Here is a 15,091-nt window from a genome sequence, read left to right on the forward strand (position 1 = left end):
CAACAGTTTTCACCTTTTACTGGAGTAACTTCTGTAATTTTGAGAAAATACTCCAGCACACATATGGTGAATGCTATCATTTCAAAAGAGAATAAGAAAATAGGTACACAAAAAATAACCTATAATTGAGAAAAACGCAAATAACTTACAGAAAACTTTGGTACAGCGCTAACTGCATATGGTATATGTTGAAATTTTACTGACAGAAGTTCAATGTGGCTACCTTTTGCAACAACACAAATGTCCCGTCTTTAATCAATGTGATGCCAAATCCTATGAAGCAAGTCTTGATGTATGGTGACAACTGCTCTTTTTTTCGTTGTCGAAGCTCGTCGACGTTTGCCGGAAGCAGAAGAGAAAAGACTCTGTCTTCAGTGTATCCCTATATAGAGAAGTCCATTGGGATTAAATCAGGTGACCATGGTGGGCAGCCTAGTTTTCCTTCATGTCCAATCCAAGTCGGCACATTCCTATGAAAATACGCGACTACTTCACGTTGAATGAAAATGCCGTGAGATTAGAGATGGCATTCCGTCGCGCTGACCACTTTTTTTTTTATTACATGGGCAAAAGGCGTCTTTCAGTGACAACAAACAAAATTAGAAAATTACAGCCGTAGCAACAACAGAACAAGAGTTTCTTCTAAACTATGAAAAAGAATTTGAAACTAATAGTGTGATGATAGATAATAACGAAAGAAAAATGTAACCAAATCCCGCACGCCATTCCATGGGCATGGCCCCTCGGCGTACAGATGCCATGTCCCAAATTGTTACAACATTTCGCGGCGTGTGGAGCCCCATGTCGGCGGTCATCCTCTGCCCGGTACTCCCCAACTGTGTCCGGGAGGTGCAGAGATCAACCTTGTTTGAGATGTACAGGGTGTTTCAAAAATGACCGGTATATTTGAAACGGCAATAAAAACTAAACGAGCAGCGATAGAAATACACCGTTTGTTGCAATATGCTTGGGACAACGGTACATTTTCAGGCGGACAAACTTTCGAAATTACAGTAGTTACAATTTTCAACAACAGATGGCGCTGCGGGCTGGGAAACTCTATAGTACGATATTTTCCACATATCCACCATGCGTAGCAATAATATGGCGTAGTCTCTGAATGAAATTACCCGAAACCTTTGACAACGTGTCTGGCGGAATGGCTTCACATGCAGATGAGATGTACTGCTTCAGCAGTTCAATTGTTTCTGGATTCTGGCGGTACACCTGGTCTTTCAAGTGTCCCCACAGAAAGAAGTCACAGGGGTTCATGTCTGGCGAATAGGGAGGCCAATCCACGCCGCCTCCTGTATGTTTCGGATAGCCCAAAGCAATCACACGATCATCGAAATATTCATTCAGGAAATTAAAGACGTCGGCCGTGCGATGTGGCGGGCACCATCTTGCATAAACCACGAGGTGTTCGCAGTGTCGTCTAAGGCAGTTTGTACCGCCACAAATTCACGAAGAATGTCCAGATAGCGTGATGCAGTAATCGTTTCGGATCTGAAAAATGGGCCAATGATTCCTTTGGAAGACATGGCGGCCCAGACCAGTACTTTTTGAGGATGCAGGGACGATGGGACTGCAACATGGGGCTTTTCGGTTCCCCATATGCGCCAGTTCTGTTTATTGACGAAGCCGTCCAGGTAAAAATAAGCTTCGTCAGTAAACCAAATGCTGCCCACATGCAAATCGCCGTCATCAATCCTGTGCACTATATCGTTAGCGAATGTCTCTCGTGCAGCAATGGTAGCGGCGCTGAGGGGTTGCCGCGTTTGAATTTTGTATGGATAGAGGTGTAAACTCTGGCGCATGAGACGATACGTGGACGTTGGCGTCATTTGGACCGCAGCTGCAACACGGCGAACGGAAACCTGAGGCCGCTGTTGGATCACCTGCTGCACTAGCTGCGCGTTGCCCTCTGTGGTTGCCGTACGCGGTCGCCCTACCTTTCCAGCACGTTCATCCGTCACGTTCCCAGTCCGTTGAAATTTTTCAAACAGATCCTTTATTGTATCGCTTTTCGGTCCGTTGGTTACATTAAACCTCCGTTGAAAACTTCGTCTTGTTGCAACAACACTGTGTTCTAGGCGGTGGAATTCCAACACCAGAAAAATCCTCTGTTCTAAGGAATAAACCATGTTGTCTACAGCACACTTGCACGTTGTGAACAGCACACGCTTACAGCAGAAAGACGACGTACAGAATGGCGCACCCACAGACTGCGTTGTCTTCTATATCTTTCACATCACTTGCAGCGCCATCTGTTGTTGAAAATTGTAACTACTGTAATTTCGAAAGTTTGTCCTCCTGAAAATGTACTGTAGTCCCAAGCATATTGCAACAAACGGTGTATTTCTATCGCTGCTCGTTTAGTTTTTATTGCCGTTTCAAATATACCGGTCATTTTTGAAACACCCTGTATGTAGATGTAGATGTAGATGTGTTCGTATGTGAATATTGCTCCAACAACAAAGACAACTCGTGTGCGTCACGAAGCACAGATATCTTCAATTGGTGAATGAAATTTCTCCGGACAAAATTCCCACTCGCACAGTTCTGTCTAGCACAGGCCACAATGAAATGTATGGGAACACAAATAGCCCTGCAGTACAAGCCGAGTAATGGTCACGCATTTAGCGAGTCTACGCCGTCCAGAAATAAGTGGCTGCGGCGGCAGCATGTGCGAATGACGGGAAGGAGGGGCACGTATTAAAGAGCCGCCGTGCTAGCAGCAAGCGGATGGATGCGCACACTGCAGGGGCCACTCGTGTCCAAGACGACGGCCGCACGTGCCAAAAATGTCCGATCGGGGCAGTGGGGCACTAATCAGAATTCACACAACGATCCGCGGCAGAAAATATCCGGCGAAGTTTCATAAAGAGAACAAACTGACGCACATGGAGACCAGCTATACTTGGAACTGTCCGTTGTACCGAGGTCGAAGCTACCGAGAGCAGTGTGCAAGTGTTCACTGCATGCAGTTCGAAATCCGGCACAACAAAGGCGGCGTCGTGTCAGCAGCTTAAGGCTTAGTAGGCAGGTGTTCAGCTCCCTACACTTACGATATCCCGTGGTTGTACGCGTTTGCAGGAGAGGGGAAAGACCAACACCCCTCCATTTCGGGATGTGTTCTCAAGAAACAGCGATTTTCCTAGACTGCAGGATCAGCCCCTTCTGGAGTGACGCAGAGCGGTGGGAAATACCGTGGATTTAGAAATCACTGCATAACTTGCTGAAGTTTGATATAAAGCAGCGAGCTCCTGGTTAAGGGGAGGTTCTGGCCGAGGGGCACAAAATGGGTGAAGTTCAGAATTTTTTTCAATCAAGGATTGTTTTTATTATAACAGGGGGTTTTACCACTTCATTATACACACACTGACGCCTGAAAAACGAGTTTTTATCTCATAAAAAACTGAAAATGGCGGCTGCAGCCCTTGTCAAAGCATGCGCCTCGAGGTGCGTCCTGGTTTGGGCGAAGCGTTGAACAGATTCATGACTATTTCTGAAACCCACAAGAATAGAGAATTCTTAATTAGAAGCCGGCCGAAGTGGCCGTGCGGTTAAAGGCGCTGCAGTCTGGAACCGCAAGACCGCTACGGTCGCAGGTTCGAATCCTGCCTCGGGCATGGATGTTTGTGATGTCCTTAGGTTAGTTAGGTTTAACTAGTTCTAAGTTCTATGGGACTAATGACCTCAGCAGTTGAGTCCCATAGTGCTCAGAGCCATTTTTTTTTCTTAATTAGACCGAGTTTCGGGTGCCATCACGATGAGATCTGAAAATAACTTGAAAAAAAAAGGCACATATTTGATAAAAATATCAGGCTCTGCATATGGCTCCCAAAATTTAACATTATATTTCATTTAAAAAAATCAAATGACCAGTTAAATTGTCGAGTCTTCACTCGCTGAAAAATGCTGCATCGAGAAAAACGCCTTTAAAGTTTCGAGTAACGGAAAAAAAGGCGTCGTTTCAAATCTTATGGTTAATATGCGATCCAATGCCCACAGAAACACCCTTCCTCTTCCTCAGACATGCTCTGGTTCTCAGTATGGTGCTGTATTTTTTCAGTCCGGGGTATTTTAACACACTGAGACATTCCTTGCTCCGCGGCGACGACGCGTTCCCTGTCAGATGACTCCGTGAAGTCTTTGCTGTTCGTTTTCTATGACGATTCCTGATACGTTCATGGTCTTCAAGCTAGATGAATAACCTTCGTTGTATATACCTGCAGCTACATATTATGCTAGTTCGGCAGTTTTTGCTTCACAGTGCAGATGTCCCCCCATGAACCATGGACCTTGCCGTTGGTAGGGAGGCTTGCGTGCCTCAACGATACAGATAGTCGCATTGTAGGTGCAACCACAACGGAGGGGTATCTGTTGAGAGGCCAGACAAACGTGTGGTTCCTGAAGAGGGGCAGCAGCCTATTCAGTAGTTGCAGGGGCAACAGTCTGGATGACTGACTGATCTGGCCTTGTAACACTAACCAAAATGGCCTTGCTGTTTTGGAACTGCGAACGGCTGAAAGCAAGGGGAAACGACAGCCGTACTTTTTCCCGAGGGCATGCAGCTTTACTGTATGATTAAATGATGATGGCGTCCTCTTGAGTAAAATATTCCGGAGGTAAAATAGTCCCCCATCCGGATCTCCGGGCGGGGACTACACAAGAGGACGTTGTTATCAGGAGAAAGAAAACTGGCGTTCTACGGATCGGAGCGTGGAGTGTCAGATCCCTTAATCGGACAGGTAGGTTAGAAAATTTAAAAAGGGAAATGGATAGGTTAAAGTTAGATATCGTGGGAATTAGTGAAGTTCGGTGGCAGGAGGAACAAGACTTTTGGTCACGTGAATACAGGGTTATAAATACAAAATCAAATAGGGGTAATGCAGGAGTAGGTTTAATAATGAATAAAAAATAGGAGTACGGGTAAGCTACTACAAACAGCATTGTGACAGCATTATTGTGGCCAAGATAGACACGAAGCCCACGCCTACTACAGTAGTACAAGTTTATATGCCAACTAGATCTGCAGATGACGAAGAAATTGATGAAATGCATGATGAGATAAGAGAAATTACTCAGGTAGTGTAGGGAGACAAAATTAAATAGTCATGGGTGACTGGAATTCAAGAGTTGGAAAAGGGAGAGAAGGAAACATAGTAGGTGAATATGGATTGGGGGGAAGAAATGAAAGAGGAAGCAGCCTTGTAGAATTTTGCACAGAGCGTAACTTAATCATAGCTAACACTTGGTTCAAGAATCATAAAAGAAGGTTATATACCTGGAAGAATCCTGGAAATACTAAAAGGTATCAGATAGATTATATAATGGTAAGACAGAGATTTAGGAACCAGGTTTTAAATTGTAAGACATTTCCAGGGGCAGATGAGTATTCTGACCGAAATCTATTGCTTATGAACTGCAGATTGAAACTGAAGAAACTCAAAAAGGTGGGAATTTAAGGAGATGGGACCTGGATAAACTGAAAGAACCAGAGGTTGTACAGAGTTTCAGGGAGAGCATAAGGGAACAATTGACAGGAATGGGGGAAGGAAATACAGTAGAAGAAGAATGGGTAGCTTTGAGGGATGAAATAGTGAAGGCAGCAAAGGATCAAATAGGTAAAAAGACGAGGGCTAGTAGAAACCCTTGGGTAACAGAAGAAATATTGAATGTAATTGATGACAAAATATGAAAATGCAGTAAATGAAGCAGGCAAAAAGGAATACAAACGTCTCAAAAATGATATCGACAGGAAGTGCAAAATGGCTAAGCAGAGAGTGCAAAATGGCTAAGCAGGGATGGCTAGAGGACAAATGTAAGGATGTAGAGGCTTATCTCACTAGGGGTAAGATAGATACTGCCTACAGGAAAATTAAAGAGACCTTTGGAGAAAGGAGAACCACTTCCATGAATATCAAGAGCTCAGGTGGAAACCCAGTTCTAAGCAAAGAAGGGAAAGCAGAAAGGTGGAAGGAGTATATAGACAGTCTGTACAAGGGCGATGTTCTTGAGGACAATATTATGGAAATGGAAGAGGATGTAGATGAAGATGAAATGGGAGATATGATATTGCGTAAAGAGTTTGACAGAGCACTGAAAGACCTGAGTCGAAACAAGGCCCCCGGAGTAGACAACATACCATTGGAACCACTGACAGCCTTGGGAGTGCCAGTCCTGACAAAACTCTACCATCTGGTGAGAAAGATGTATGAGACAGGCGAAATACCCTCAGACTTCAAGAAGAATATAATAATCCCAATCCCAAAGAAAGCAGGTGTTGACAGATGTGAAAATTACCGAACTATCAGTTTAATAAGTCACAGCTGCAAAATACTAACGCGAATTCTTTATAGACGAATGTAAAAACTGATAGAAGCCGACCTCGGGGAAGATCAGTTTGGATTACGTAGAAATGTTGGAACAAGTGAGGCAATACTGACCTTACGACTTATCTTAGAAGAAAGATTAAGGAATGGCAAACCTACGTTACTAGCATTTGTAGACTTAAAGAACGCTTTTGACAATGTTGATTGGAATACTCTCTTTCAAATTCTGAAGGTGGCAGGGGTGAAATACAGGGAGCGAAAGGCTATTTACAATTTGTACAGAAACCAGATGGCAGTTATAAGAGTCGAGGGGTACGAAAGGGAAGCAGTGGTTGGGAAGGGAGTGAGACAGGGGTGTAGCCTCTCCCCGATGTTATTCAATCTGTATATTGAGCAAGCAGTAAAGGAAACAAAAGAAAAGTTCGGAGTAGGTATTAAAATCCATGGAGAAGAAATAAAAACTGTGAGGTTCGCCGATGACATTGTAATTCTGTCAGAGACAGCAAAGGACTTGGAAGAGCAGTTGAACGGAATGGTCAGTGTCTTGAAAGAAGGGTATAAGATGAACATCAACAAAAGCAAAACAAGGATAATGGAATGTAGTCGAATTAAGTCGGGTGATGCTGAGGGAATTAGATTAGGAAATGACACACTTAAAGTAGTAAAGGAGTTTTGCTATTTGGGGAGCAAAATAACTGATGATGGTCGAAGTAGAGAGGATATAAAATATAGACTGGCAATGGCAAGGAAATCGTTTCTGAAGAAGAGAAATTTGTTAACATCGAGTATAGATTTAAGTGTCAGGAAGTCGTTTCTGAAAGTATTTGTATGAAGTGTAGCCATGTATGGAAGTGAAACATGGACGACAACTAGTTCGGACAAGAAGATAATAGAAGCTTTCGAAATGTGGTTCTACAGAAGAATGCTGAAGATTGGATGGGTAGATCACATAACTAATGAGGAGGTATCGAACAGAATTGGGGAGAAGAGGAGTTTGTGGCACAACTTGACTAGAAGAAGGGATCGATTGGTAGGACATGTTCTGAGGCATCGAGGGATCACCAATTTAGTATTGGAGGGCCACGTGGAGGGTAAAAATCGTAGAGGGAGACCAAGAGATCAATACACTAAGCAGATTCAGAAGGATGTAGGCTGCAGTAGGTACTGGGAGATGAAGAAGCTTGCACAGGATAGAGTAGCATGGAGAGCTGCATCAAACCAGTCTCAGGACTGAAGACCACAACAACAACAACAACAACAACAGTGCATATGTTCCAGTAGCAGTTTCGATATGAACGCGTTTAACTCTCGTTGTCATTTTGCGTATTGGCATCGGTTAATCTTTCAAGCAAATATTCACTGGGCAGAAATTCGTATACGGGTCGAATCTTTTCTTGAACTAATTCACCGAGCTCCTACAGCTGCCTGTATTTAAGTCGGCGCACGGGTCCATTCAACACGCCGTAACTTCACAAATTTCAGAATCAAAAACCTTTTGCAGGCATAGTGTGTATATTTCAGGGATGCAAATCATGTAAGAATCTTATGTACAGCCCTTCTTTCTGTGCAGCGTTCCCGACTGGAATAGGCAGGGGAGAGAGTGATGATCGCACCCTCCACCACACACCGTAAGTTAGTTGGGAAATACTGATGTAGTAATGGAAGGCATACGGCAGAATTTCTCATGGAATACATAACACTAAACAAATGGAATTTTATTTATTTATTGCGGTTGGGACTCACTCTGGCGTCTTGTCATTATATTCTGTACATTACATATTTCTTTCAATACTAACTTGAGTATAAATGTCTCTAGCTTATTCTACAGCCTTATTAGCACAATAATGCAGAAATAAATAAGCAAAAAGAGTGAAGCAGAAGTGAAAGACAGACCCATTACAAAGATCCTCCGTGCCTTTTCTGTTAAAATGGTCATGAGGAACCTTGAAATTGCTCAAGATTTCTAAGCTTACCGTTTTCTACAGTTGTACTACACTAAATTACTGCTAGTTGATCTTTTGTTACATGGCAATACCGCATTTGGGTTTCTAGGTCCAATTTTTCATATGCTGTTCAAGCAATTGTGTACTGAAACACGTTATAGTCATTGGACTTGAGCAGGACCTCCCCTTAAGTAGAGGCAGACTCGGCCGAGTGTTAGTGATTACATGGGTATATATCTATAACAAAATTAAATTCCGCACTTGAAGAACACATGAATCGCAGAGCGCCTGGAACGATAGAAACACTGGTAGGCGTGAGTATAATTTCTCTTCAAGTATCAAACTACGCTCAGTCGTGGATAATAACTAAAGGATGCGCGGGGTAGCCGTGCGGTCTGAGGCGCTTTGCCACAGTTCCGGCGGCTCCACCCTGTCGGAGGTTCGAGTCCTCCCTTTGCCATGGGCGTGTGTGTTGCCCTTAGCGTAAGTTAGTTTAAGTTTGGTTAAGTATTGTGTAAGCCTAGGGACCGATGACCTCAGCAGTTGGGTCCCATAGGAACTTAACACAAATTTCCAACAACTAAAGTGCTGGATCTTGCCCACTCGTCACTTATAGGGTGCCTAAGGGATGTTGCGTTCTCGGAATGCTACACAACAATTCAAACAAATAATATTAATAGTTATATTTCTATAAAGCAATTAACAACACTTAACTTTGGAATTACATCGGTGCGTCCGCAGCTCGTGGTCGTGCGGTAGCGTTCTCGCTTCCCACGCCCGGGTTCCCGGGTTCGATTCCCAGCGGGGTCAGGGATTTTCTCTGCTTCGTGATGACTGGGTGTTGTGTGATGTCCTTACGTTAGTTAGGTTTAAGTAGTTCTAAGTTCTAGGGGACTGATGACCATAGATGTTAAGTCCCATAGTGCTCAGAGCCATTTGAACCAATTACATCGGTGCCGCAAGTGACAAGCAAACAGTAATAGTCTTCCCTATATACAAACTCCAGACGAGTAATTTATAAGGATAACAACTAGTTGTTCTTGTTGCATGCTCCGCAAGTACGTTCCACTAATGTCAGTATACTGGCCGGCCAGTGTGGCCGAGCGGTTCTAGGCGCTTCAGTCTGGAACCGCGCGACCTCTACGGTCGCAGGTTCGAATCCTGCCTCGGGCATGGGTGTTGTGTGATGTCCTTAGGTTAGTTAGGTTTAAGTAGTTCTAAGTTCTAGGGGACTGATAACCTCAGATGTTGAGTCCCATAGTGCTCAGAGCCATTTGAACCACCAGTACGTTGAGGCGATCTGAGCGGCCGAGACTGGCAGGAGCGGTGCTTATATTCACTTCTTGAAGGAGGCGCGGCTCGGTCCTTATCAGCGGCCTATTGGCTGACGTTTCCTCACCGCCTTCTCTGGTTTCCGTTCTTCGTCTTCGTTCCGGCGCTTGTCGTTACACCAGAACATAAAGGAAACTGCGCACTTCATTACTGTACATGGTCGCTACACCGTCCACCTATGCAACGTCTGGAGACGGCAGATAACTCTGTGATTACGGAGAAATAGGGATGTCCGAGCATGTTGTAATTTACACCGAATAGAAAGGGGGAATGTGCTACATAACTTGAACAAGTTTGGTCAAGACGCCGAAGGATGGCAATTTCTTAACCCCGCTGCAGAAACGATATCAAGAACACTGCAGTATCAGCTGTACTATAGGGAACATGGGGATATTGATTGCGGGACAATATAGCTCGTAAAAATGGGTGAAATCAAAAACTTTTGTAATGCATGCGTACAAGAAGAACAACAGCACTGGAACTAGCTTGAGGAGTGCAACAAGTGGACAATGAGGATGAAATCTCATCGGACATTCTAAGTTCAAACAGGAAGCATGGCGATGAGTCGGAATGAGGTACTGATGGGTAGGCTAATTATTACTATAACGTGTTTCAGTACACAATTGCTTGAACAGCATATGAAAAATTGGACCTAGAAACCCAAATGCGGTATTGCCATGTAACAAAAGATCAACTAGCAGTAATTTAGTGTAGTACAACTGTAGAAAACGGTAAGCTTAGAAATCTTGAGCAATTTCAAGGTTCCTCATGACCATTTTAACAGAAAAGGCACGGAGGATCTTTGTAATGGGTCTGTCTTTCACTTCTGCTTCACTCTTTTTGCTTCTTTATTTCTGCATTATTGTGCTAATAAGGCTGTAGAACTAAGCTAGAGACATTTATACTCAAGTTAGTATTGAAAGAAATATGTAATGTACAGAATATAATGACAAGACGCCAGAGTGAGTCGTAACAGCAATAAATAAATAAAATCACATTTGTTTAGTGTTATGTAATCCATGAGAAATTCTGCCGTATGCCTTCCATTACTACATCAGTATTTCCCAACTAACTTACGGTGTGTGGCGGAGGGTGCCATCATCACTCTCTCCCCTGCCTATTCCAATCGGGAACGCTGCACAGAAAGAAGGGCTGTACATAAGATTCTCTGAATTGCCGAAAATCTCTATTTTTACCCTCGTGGTGTTTCGCGACTTGCATTTAGCAGGATGCAATACATTGCGTAACTGTCCCGGGAACACACGCTCTCTGTATTTCAACAGTCTCTCACACCGTGCTGCGCGTGGTAGCCGCGCGGTTTTAGGCGCCTTGTTAGGGTCCGCGCGGCTACCCCCGTCGGAGGTTCGAGTCCTCCCACGGGCATGGGTGTGTGTGTTTTGCTTAGTCTTACTGCTACTCTCTTTCAGCATAAAAAGTGCGAATACGTTCACAAGCCAAAATTTTTCGTGAGGAAGGCGGAATGAGTACTTAAGCAGCTTTGCCGTTTTACTGTCATAATCTTTTAAAGAGGAACATATTCGCTTCTTTTGTTGTCCGGTAGGAGCATTTTTCTACTGGTTCCCATCTTTTCCCTGCTACAGCAGGGTGTGCTGCACGTTTCTACATCTACTTCTACATCCGCATAGAATACTCCGCCAGGCACCGTAAGGCGCGGGAAAAACAGTTGTCTGTACGCCTCCGTATGAGGGAGCGTATTATTCTACAGATCAGTCAAGTTTTGACACATTTATATACTTTGACACATATACTTTGACACATATAAAGAACTATGTACGCGTGATATAAGGTTAACGCAAACTCGTTTGCTTTGCATTTTTCTGGATACTTTGCTTATCGTTCGCAGTTTACTGAAAACGCCCTGTTTATGATTTGTATTTTAAAAGAGTAAAAATGTTATTAGAAATATTTTACTGAATTTGCAGTCTTTTACATAGCTTTTGGCCGTCATTTTAAGTGCTTTTCAGGCATGTTAAGACGCTTTTCAGCTATTTATTGCCACTGCTGTACCGCTTTGGGCGTTTTGTATAGGTGTGAAGTGGCCATTATACAAAGACAGTGCGTCATTGGTGAGAAAATGCTGAGTACAAACATAGTTTTTCTGACCTCAGAACCATTGCGATGACCCTAGAACCCCTGTCACGTGTTCACTACATCAGTTAAAACTACGCCGGCCGCGGTGGTCTAGCGGTTCTGGCGCTGCAGTCCGGAACCGCGGGACTGCTACGGTCGCAGGTTCGAATCCTGCCTCGGGCATGGGTGTGTGTGATGTCCTTAGGTTAGTTAGGTTTAAGTAGTTCTAGGGGACTTATGACCTAAGATGTTGAGTCCCATAGTGCTCAGAGCCATTTTTTAGTTAAAACTACATTTACGCATCAGACCAGATATTACGTGAATGTTTTACGTGCATAAGTACGGTAACTTTGAACCTTCGGATCTCGCTGACGGAAACGTCGAAAAATGATCATACGGTAAAAATTTCGATGATTTGCCATGAATGTAAATTACAGAAGTCGTCATCCTCGCAACTGATGCTTTTCGAGCCCAGAAATCATGGTTTTCCGGATTTTTTCAGAAACAGCCGATGGTCAAATGGGCTCTTACATACAGCGTAAGATCCACCCTAGAAAATGCAAAAGAACCAACCGACTTGCTCAATTTGCCTTGGCTGGATGAAGTGTTTAATGTTTAGAAATTGGAAATTTGTGGTATGTTCCATGGGACCAAACTTCTGAGGTCATCGGTCCCTAGGCTTACACACTACTTAATCTAACTTAAACTAACTTACGCTATAGACAACACAAACACCCATGCCCAAGGGAGGATTCGAACCTCCGACGGATGCAGCCGCACGAACCGTGGCAAGGCGCCCTAGACCGCACGATCCGTGGCAAGGCGCCCTAGACCGCACGGCTACCCCACGCGGCCGTAATGTTTAGATTTTGACGCTGTATGAACTCGAGATGTGATCCCTTGAAAAATCACATTTTCGCGCGCAGCTTTATGGGACATAATGGTACGGTGCACTGTTGTGCACGGACCGATAAATGTACTTTATTTCCGTTATGCACTCTGAGTTCTTCTTATGTGCATCATGAAAAGGTTTTGAGATTCTTTAAGTTCCAAGTTGAACTTTTGTTTACCCTAAATCAATGTTTCCTTGGTTACTCCACCTCACATGAGAAGAATGTGATTGTTTAAACAAAGATATAGCCAGTATTCTACATTCCTTTGCATGTCTGTCCATAATTAGCGTCCGCAGGTCGTGGTTTAGTGGCTAGCGGTGCTGGCTTTGAATGACGAGGACTCGCGTTAGATTACTGTTCTACAGGGACCCCAGACAGGGTCTCCTGCGCAATAATGGCATGCACTAATTTCTTTTAAAACCTACCTTCTCCCAGGAGTCGTATGTCAATGGGACTGACTAAGATTTACTCAACTTTATTCTGGTACGTTACTCGTCCAGAACAATGCATTTAGTATCATTGTATAATTTACAGAGTGTTTCCGTAAGAGCGTGCAAAAATTTAACGAGACATAGAGGATGGTCCACTGACAGTTCGAGATAGGGAACCTGGGATCGAAGAAGGAGACAACAGGAACAACAACTCAGGTAAACTCTTTACACGAATCTCGAGTACAGGTGGCTTTGCAGACGGCCAGGTAGGAGACGTGGCCCAATGAGATTGTTGCCTACAGATATTCACAGCAGAAAGTACTTGATGGTGTGACTCTACTACAGCTTAAGGGTTTTCCTTATCCCATACATGACTATTCCTGCTGTTAGAAATACCATCTCGATCAAATGATGATGATGATGATGATGATGTTTGGTTCGTGGGGCGCCCAATTGCGCGGTCACTAACACTCACCGATCAAATGAAGCCATGTCAGTAAACAGCACGGTCTGGAGGAAATCTAGTCGATCAATCCATTGTTGGAGCAGCCAGTGACACAATGCGACCCTTGGTGCAAAGCCAGACACAAGCATTGCATGGACCCTTTGTGGGTGACATGGGTGTATTTGTCGTTCGTGGAGTATTAGCCACACGCTAGTATGTGCAGAGACCATTTCACGTACAATACAACGAGTACTTGTAGTAGGGTACGCTGCAACACGTTTCAGCACCTCCTCTTCAGAATCTGGTGTGCGAGTGGTTCTCATGTTGGCAGATCCCTCGTTTCTTATTTCCAATGGACCATTCTCCCTCATTCGTCGATCGAGAGAAACACTCGTCGTGACGGATGAGGCCTGTTAGGAAATTGCTCTCTGTACAATCTTTCAGCAGAAAGAGCATTGAACGTACTTTCCCACACACAAGGCGCACGTCAGTGAGTTATGCGAAACTGTACGGGTACTACTCCATCGTGTTGTACTGTACGTCTATGAATAGCACTGAGCTCATGAATGGGTCTGTCGTTGATTCACAGCACTTTCTGTCATGGGGAAATGTAAATATGACACAACAGAGCCACCTTATGAACAAGTAAGGTAAACAAAACCTGCAACATGACTTCGTAGTAATCAAGCTCGTTCTCCTTTTTTCCCTGCAGGAAATCAAGAATGTACATGTAAACAGAAACGACAGTACGTGTAAACTTGTACGCATGTTAGTTGTAAATAAGCTGGAAAACATTAGTGTTAGACAAAGTGGCATACATCTCCTTAAGCTCGCTTCAGCGACTCCAGGTACCCTGGAGCATTCTCTATGTCCTGTTACATTTGTTGTGGATTGGCAGGAGCCAACCCACGGAGTTTGGAGGAAGCCGAAAGGCACGCGTTTAAGCTCACGCAGGATGGCGTGAGGTCTGGAACAGGACAAGGAATTTAGACTTCAGAAAAAAGGTGGTACTTGGTGGAATACTTAAATTTAATCCATTAATGTTGAACGTAGCTCTTGTCTGTACATTCTTTACAATATCAATAGCAACTGATAATGGCGCCTTGCTAGGTCGTAGCAAATGACGTAGCTGAAGGCTATGTTAACTATCGTCTCGGCAAATGAGAGCGTATTTTGTCAGTGAACCATCGCTAGCAAAGTCGGTTGTACAACTGGGCGAGTGCTAGGAAGTCTCTCTAGACCTGCCGTGTGGCGGCGCTCGGTCTGCAATCACTGATAGTGGCGACACGCGGGTCCGACGTATACTAACGGACCGCGGCCGATTTAAAGGCTACCACCTAGCAAGTGTGGTGTCTGGCGGTGACACCACAACATTTTCGCACACTCTTACGGTTCAAAATGGTTCAAATGGCTCTTAGCACTATGGGACTCAACTGCTGAGGTCATTAGTCCCCTAGAACTTAGAACTAGTTAAACCTAACTAACCTAAGGACATCACAAACATCCATGCCCGAGGCAGGATTCGAACCTGCGGCCGTAGCGGTCTTGCGGTTCCAGACTGTAGCGCCATTAACCGCACGGCCACTTCGGCCGGCACTCTTACGGAAATACCCTGTAT

This window comes from Schistocerca nitens, chromosome 8 (genome assembly GCF_023898315.1).
Source record: "Schistocerca nitens isolate TAMUIC-IGC-003100 chromosome 8, iqSchNite1.1, whole genome shotgun sequence".
NCBI classification, from domain to species: domain Eukaryota; kingdom Metazoa; phylum Arthropoda; class Insecta; order Orthoptera; family Acrididae; genus Schistocerca; species Schistocerca nitens.